The 7,798-nt window shown below is 34.7% G+C and overlaps 1 non-coding gene across 1 annotated transcript; it reads left to right on the top strand.

Moving 5' to 3' along the window:
- Nucleotides 1-232: 232 nt before the first annotated feature.
- Nucleotides 233-339, top strand: LOC132298014 (small nucleolar RNA R71). The gene has a single exon (XR_009479486.1). It is a non-coding gene; the product is annotated as a small nucleolar RNA R71 (small nucleolar RNA).
- Nucleotides 340-7,798: the final 7,459 nt, after the last annotated feature.

The raw sequence follows: 7,798 nt of genomic DNA, 5'->3' as shown, positions 1-7,798 counted from the left end.
CATTTGAGTGGTCAACTTGATGTAAGCCAACACTCTTCCTACCTTGAGAATTTCTACCATTCTTGGATGATAATGTTCTATGCAAAGAGTTTTCACTCATGCTTTCATAGAGACGCCACACATCATCCTCATGCCTATCAATGTATGAGACACCCATGGAAGCATCAACCATGCCTTTGTAATTGTCCGATAAGCTCTCAAAGAAATATTGAACTAATTGCCATTTGGGTATGTCATATGATGTGGACACTTCCTAAGCAATTCATTGAAGCGTTCCCATGCCTCATGAAACATTTCTCCATCCCCATGTGAAAATTCCCGAATCGAGGTTCGCATGGCATTGGTCTTGGAAACTGGATAGTACTTCTTTAAGAACTCTTGTTGCATTTCTGCCCAAAAAGTGATTGAAAACGGCCTAAGATTGTTAAACCAATATTTTGCCTTGTCTTTTAAGGTAAATGGAAAAATTTTGAGTCTTAAGACTTCTTCCGGCATGTCCGTATATTTTACAATGGAACAAACTTCAAGAAACTCATCCAAATGCTTGTAAGGTTCTTCACTTAGAAGTCCATGATAGTTAGGAAGCATTTGAATGGTTTGTGGCTTAATTTCATAGTGATGTGCTCTAAATGGTGGCAATTGAATGCATGTGGGTGCATTGTATTCATTAGGCACATAGTGATCTCTCAAAGCAAGGGGAGGATTAGCAATTAGAGGTGCAACATGGGCACCTTGGTTTTGATTTCCTTGAATGATGGGAGGTGGTGGAGCATACATTGGCCTTGGCATTCTAAATGGAACTTGGCCTTGTTGTTGTGGTGGATGAATGAATGGCCTTGGCATGCTTAATGGTACTTGCATGTTATCATGATGCACATTGGGGTGGAGGATACCTTGTTGGTCTATGTGACTAAGGTCCTCCACATGGTCCTCATTGTGTCCTTCCATTGATGAAATGGATTGACTAAAACTACATCTTCCCCTAGGATTACGAATAACTGATTCAAGATGCAAATTAGGAAGGACAAGAGTAGGATTTAATGACCTACGACTATGCATGCACAATGCAACACAAACAAGCAATAATGACAAATACTTCACCTTCACAACAAATCAACAATCAACAAACTTCCTCCACATACAATGATCCCATACTCCCATGCTTGAACAATCATGCAAAGAAAAGTAAAATTGCCTCCACGCGGGCTCACGATTTAACTAGAGATTGAGTTAGAAAGATCTCACAAAGGTCTTATAGCACTTCAACACCAAATTTAAAGCTTAGCTTAGCAATTTTTTTAAAGATTTTTTAGCATTTTTCCTTGCTTGCTTAGCTCCTTTGCTTGAATACTCCTTTACTTGCTTCCTAGCTCAATGCACCTTGTCAAAGATGAACAAACACAATAAGTAATCAAAAGAAAAATAAAAACAAAGTAAAGACACGATCAAAAGAGTACTAATTCCTAATTGATTCCACAAATACGACGTTGCCTAATCCCCGGCAACGGTGCCAAAAACTGATTGTGCGTCGCTACACCACAAGCTTGAGAGTGTGCATTAAGGCGAGGGACAAGTTTTACATTTATAAAAGCCACTACTACCTTCACTAAAAATATAGTTAGGGTGAGTAAGGATCGTCCCAAGGGATTGGAGTCGAATTTGGTTGTGGAATCGCTATTAGGGTTAATAGGTCAAGTGATCAAACAAATTGTTGGTTGGTTGATTAAGCTAGAGAGCAAATTAAACTAAATAATTGAATGCAATAGAGAGTAAGTAAGAGAGAGAGAGATCTTGGGGTTTACAGGTCACCACCAAACAATACTTTTCTACACCTTTAACAAGTGACTAATGAGGGAAATGTGTGTTGCAATATTGATGTGTGTGTGTGTTTAGTTTATTCAATTAGCAAGGATGACCAATTAAGTATACATTGTCTAAGCAACATGTGAAAAGCACAATATATCTAACAATTAAGTATATATTGTCTAAGTAGCATGTGAAAAGCACAATATATATAGCAAGTCATTAATCCCCTCATTAAGCTCACAAGCCAAATACACCACAAGATTAGAGACAAATGCTACTTGCATTCAAAAGTATGAAACATCAAACAACAAGCATGGATTGTCCTCCCATCTAACAACTCTGCTACCACTACACTACAATTAAGCTAATGACATGAAATTAAACTAATTAAGCTAGGGAGAGGCACAATCCATCAAGAAATGAGCATGAACCATCTAGAAAATTAGAAGAGCATTCCATTAAGCACTATGTTTTGACAATCTCTAGATCTATGGCATTAATACACATAGACATGCATTAACAACATAAGAAATAGAGACAAACACATGAACATCGATTCTAGCACACATAGACATATGGATAGAATGAAATGATCAATTGGAAACATTAAACTACATAAATTATTGAATAAACAAGATCTATATAAATAAAAGTGCCAAAACATGTATTACAACACTAATCCCTCAATAATACACAAAATCAAGATGTAGAAAGCATGCTTGGGGCTAACTCTAGCCCCAAGAGGATGTCTAGCCACTCATGGTAGTGCTTCTCCAACCCTCAAGGGCTAACTCCATGGTAGAGATTTGCTCCTTGGTTGATGAAGAGTCTCTAATGGTGTCTCTAGCCTTCTCCTCCTTTCTTCCTCCCTAAGAATAGCCTCTCTTGTGATAGATGGTATCTAGATCCTCTTCCTCAAAAAGTGTATCATATTCTATATATAGGTAGGTCAAGTGACATACAAAATGAGCTGAGGTCGTGCACAAAATATTCCCCAATGATTAGATAAGGACAGTTTTCAATGAGCTGGAAATTTAACTTTTTCGCACTGGAGGAAGTTCGATCGATCGAACCTTGGACTTGGATCGATCGAACATGGCTAAGATCTATCGAACTGAAGTTGGATCGATCCTCAATGGCGGTGCTTTTTGGATAAAAACAAATCTGGGATATTTTGAAGATATTTTTGGGAAAAGGACAAAAGTGGTTGGCAGGGTGGTACAACTAGATAAGATCAATCATTTAAATAAAGACAAGGTAGTTCGATCGATCAAAGAATGATGTTGGATCGATCGAACTTTTGAGATCTTTGAAAATGTCATCATGGCTCTGATCCATCTTGAAGTGCTGAGATCGATCGTGTTGGGTCAATCGAACTTTGATTTGAGATCGATCAAAAATGTTGATTTCCACCTTTTTCTTCCTTTTGCTTCCACTTTGCTCTTTTCTTTGATTCATCCCAGAATTGCTTCATTTTTGCTCTTATTTGGCTGAGTTAGCTTATTTTCGGGATAAGTGCCTGAAAATGGAAATAATACGAAATCAATCTAAAACGGTAAAGTAAGATAGATAAAGGTACTAGAATGCCTAAGCTTAAGGGGTTTAAATATGCACTTTTCGGCGCTCATCAATGAGCTAAGTTCCATATAAGGGAAATAATGAAATATAAGCTTCAAAACTTATCCGATTATTCTCAATTTGATACACGTAAAGAAACTTATCAAGGAAATCATGAATACAAGGTTAGAAACTTAATCAAGTGCATAGAACCATTGAATAGATTTTAATTATTTCATTTAATTAAAATCTCTAGATTTTGAAACTCGTCTATATGATCTGAATTTAAAGTATGTTATACAACATGCCAAGACTTGATTTAAGGACATGATACGAGTACATTCCATGCAAGATACGGCCATGAGTATTAAACCTTAATACTAGAAAAATATTAAATGAAAGGTTTCAAAACCTAATCAAATATTTTAGATTTAATATATGTGAAACTATATGATATTCATATTAAGAATATCAAGTCGAAATTCCAATGGAGTGAATAGTGCACTCGGAATAAATTAATTAATCAATTAATTAAATATTCTCTAGATTTTAAAACATCTTTGATTACTCTCAAATTCACCTATGTTGAAGAGCATGCGAGGGCCTAATATAATATGCTAACATATATTGATTTCAAGCTAGTTATGGCCACATGAATTAATCTATTATTCAAGATAATTATTAAATAAAATCTTCGTTACTTATCCAAATGATCTAGATTTAATATATGTCAATGATCATGTCAAGGAGTAATTTAATATCATGTTACATGTTTAAACAAAGTTATGAGCAACCGGGAGAATTAAATCTTACACAAAGAAATAATTAATCAAAGTTTCTAGATTTGATACAATAACATGTAAATGAGTCGTAATAGCATCAAAAGCATGCAATATAACAAGAATATAAACTATAACACCCCCTACCTCAATTTGAGATGAAAATCTTAAATCCCCACCGAAAGAAAAGTGCTCCGAATCCGACGATACCGAAGGGTTTTGTCAAGGAAAACACGATGAACAAGAATCGCCAAGAAGGCCCATGAAAATCACAACTTGACTTCAAACCCAAACTTAAAATTTGGCCAAAAACAGGTTCTAATAAGGGGGAAAGGTAGAGCACGATGAGACGAACAATAAACGTTAAGGCCAGAGACTTTTCACTAAGGAAATCAAGTGGAGGAGAAGAAAAGAATGAAGGCATTCCCTTGGGCTCCCATGACTGCCGGCCAAAAGAGGGGAGAAGATGATGGAATTCTAATTTTTTGACTTAAGAACCCTTATTTATAGAAAATCTCAAAAAGTGCCCTGAAAGGGCCCCGCCGGGTCCGGAAAAGTGGAATTTGAATAAAAAGCGCTCAAACGGAAAAACTCTATGAAAAAAAAAGATTCAAAATTAGAAAAGATGAATAACAAAAGAAACGGTGTCAAAAACCGAGTTCCGAGCAAAGAGATATGCCCCGAACAAGTTTAGCGGCAACCGGGTCCAAAAACTCTGAAACTGGAGAACAATGACCAGAAGAAAATTCTAAGAGTCCATAACTCGACGAAATGGGAAAATGAATCCTGTATGAGGATCCAGGCTCAAAATGAGGTATTTTACAATAACTTTCGTTAATTACACAATGGCCCCTACAAAAAGGGTTAACTACGAAACTGCCTCAGAATGAAAATATCTTCCAAAAGATATTTTCTTAGATGCTCCTAAAATAAAATATCTTTAAAAGATATTTACGAAAAACACCCCAAGAAAAGAAAAAAGATTCTGAAGAATTGTGCATCCATGTCCCTATGGACACCGGGAGCAACTAGAGTACTTTCTTATAAAAGTAAAGATACGTATTTCGAGAAAATCACTGAAGATAATGACACGTGAAGTCAAAAACCAACTTCGAGCATAAAAAGTGAGGTTGTGCCAAAAACCGAAAAACGAGGAAAAGACATAATAGGGAAAAGGACGAAACAGGGGAAAATGACAAAAGTGAATAGTGTTGAAAAACGAAAAATGTAAAAATGACTCGGTCCTCAAAGGAAGTTATCAATCCACACGAAAAAGTCTTAGAAACCAATTCCAAGCACTTGAGACGACACTATCTGACAAGAAACAGAACTCAGAAAAGAAAATTAAATGGAAAAAATTTATCTGTAAAATTTCAGGAAAAATGAAAGGGAGGAAAATGACCGAGTCATTACATTACTAATTAATTTGAGGGTACTTATTGGGAAACAAAAATTATTTTTGTAAATAATTTTAAAGTGTGTCTCAAATTAAATATGAGTGAATCATTTAAAAGTCCAGTTATTTTCTAAATTTAATTGGATTAAAATGAAGGCGTTTTGCATGCATTATATCATGGATATGAATAAATGAAAAATCCTAATTATTAATGATTAAAAATTGAGTGGGAGCAGGGATTTTTATACATTGCCACATGGCCTTCGTTATTATAACCATTGTAATTAGATCTTCAAAAATAAGGCCTCACGCATGATTTGAAGAGTTTTAATATTACGAGAATGGTTGTCTCATAAAAATAAAAATATTAAATGTTCACTATAATTAGATCTTTAAAAATAAAGCCCTACACATGATTTAAAGAGTCTAGATTATAATGACAAGATATTTAATGTTTTATTTTTTGTTGGAGCATTAATAACATTATACACTCAATCTAAAATTAATAGTGTTACCTCCCCAGCGGAGTGGTCTACACTACGTGATTTTAGAAAGGCTAAACAGAATCAAGAATCATTTCATATAAATAGACAACAAGTTGTCTAAAGAGATATGGAAATGATGGGATTTGTCTGCCAATAGCAATAATGAACTTCGTCAACCGAATAAGTTATTGGCGTATTGGTTATCCGATTATTCATGCAAAATGGTTAAGGGACCCACATATTATTATTTTAATGGAAGTGCTCGCCTAATAGCAAATGAATCTCAACAATAATAATAATGAATTCCTCCATCAGGATAAGTTGTTGACGCATTGATTATGTGATTTATTATGGTACGGAGTTGAGGGACCCACATTTATTAAAAGGGAATGTTCACCAATAAGTGATAATGAAATCTTATACTATTGAGATTTATTATACTATGTGTTTGACAAACTCATTTTAATTTTAAATATGCATGATAGTATTAATAATTTACCTTGCATATTGTATGAACGCATTTATATTCAGATGTATTATGTCTAATCCATTTTATCTGCTTGCTAACATATTCAATGAATTTGGACCTCATTTATACGGACTGGAAGAGGAACTTAGATATTTTACTAACAATGTAAGGGTACAAAATGTATTTTCTACTCCTAAACCTAATCATTTTACTTTAAGATACCCAAGAGAACATTAATGCTTTTAATAAGTGAAATAAGATAAATGATATGACTTGGTGCAATATTCTAGAGTTTGTCTCAAATACGATCCAAAGCTAACATTTACATTATTTTATTTTCTTCAAGCATCATATTATATGTCAATGAGATATTTTGGTGAGATTAGATAAAGCATATGCCTAAGTACTGTGTCAAATTTAAATACCATCAAGATAGCCTAAGTATCTCCAGTAAAAGATTAAATTTTGGAAAATAATTGTTTATTATTTAGAAATTGAACTGGAGGTCAATAGGGTTGACTTGGGTGGTAAGTTTAAAGTTAACATAATTATTGCCTTGTTACCAAACTCGTTCGACTCTTTTAGAGTGAATTAAAAAAGGAACCAGTTTGAGTTTACACTCGCTGATATTCTTATAGAATTAGTAACTGACAAAAGGATAATCAAAAGTATGGGGTTCCTATCAATCTAACCTAGTTTATACCATCTACTTCTAGGCCCAAGTGGAAGGGAAAAGGAAAGGAGAAGGATGATAATAGAACTAGGCTAGCACAAAACATGGGTATCCAAAAGGTTAAAGGGAATAAGGCAGTGTACGTTGAGAGCGAAGGAAACTAATTCTTTTGCAGCTAACTAAGACACTAAAAGACGAACTGTCTAAGCAATGACGTGGCATAGGAAAATGTATATTTAATCATTGAGCCATGTTATGTGGTTGTATCTATTAATTCCTGATGGATAGTGTATTGACCCGGTCATTTCCTCCCTTTCCTTTTTTTCTGAAATTTTACGGATAAATTTTTTTCGTTTAATTTTCTTTTCTGAGTTTTGTTTCTCGTCGCTTAGTGTCATCTCGAGTGCTTGGAATTGGTTTCTGAGACTCTTTCGTATGGATTGACAACTTCCTTTGAGGACCGAGTTATTTCCACATTTTCACTTTTCGAATACTATTCACTTTTTATCATTTTCCCTATTTCGTCCTTTTCCCTATTCTGTCTTTTCCCCATTTGTCAGTTTTTGGCACAACCTCACTTTTCATGCTCAGAGTTGGTTTTTGATTTCACGTGCCTTCATTTTGAGTGGTTTC

The sequence above is a fragment of the Cornus florida genome, unplaced genomic scaffold (genome assembly GCF_030987335.1).
Source record: "Cornus florida cultivar Cherokee Brave unplaced genomic scaffold, ASM3098733v1 CherokeeBrave_3.0.0_Hap2_Chr02, whole genome shotgun sequence".
NCBI lineage: Eukaryota > Viridiplantae > Streptophyta > Magnoliopsida > Cornales > Cornaceae > Cornus > Cornus florida.
The sequence above is the reverse complement of the archived record's forward strand: the minus strand, read 5'-3'. Positions and strand labels throughout refer to the sequence as shown.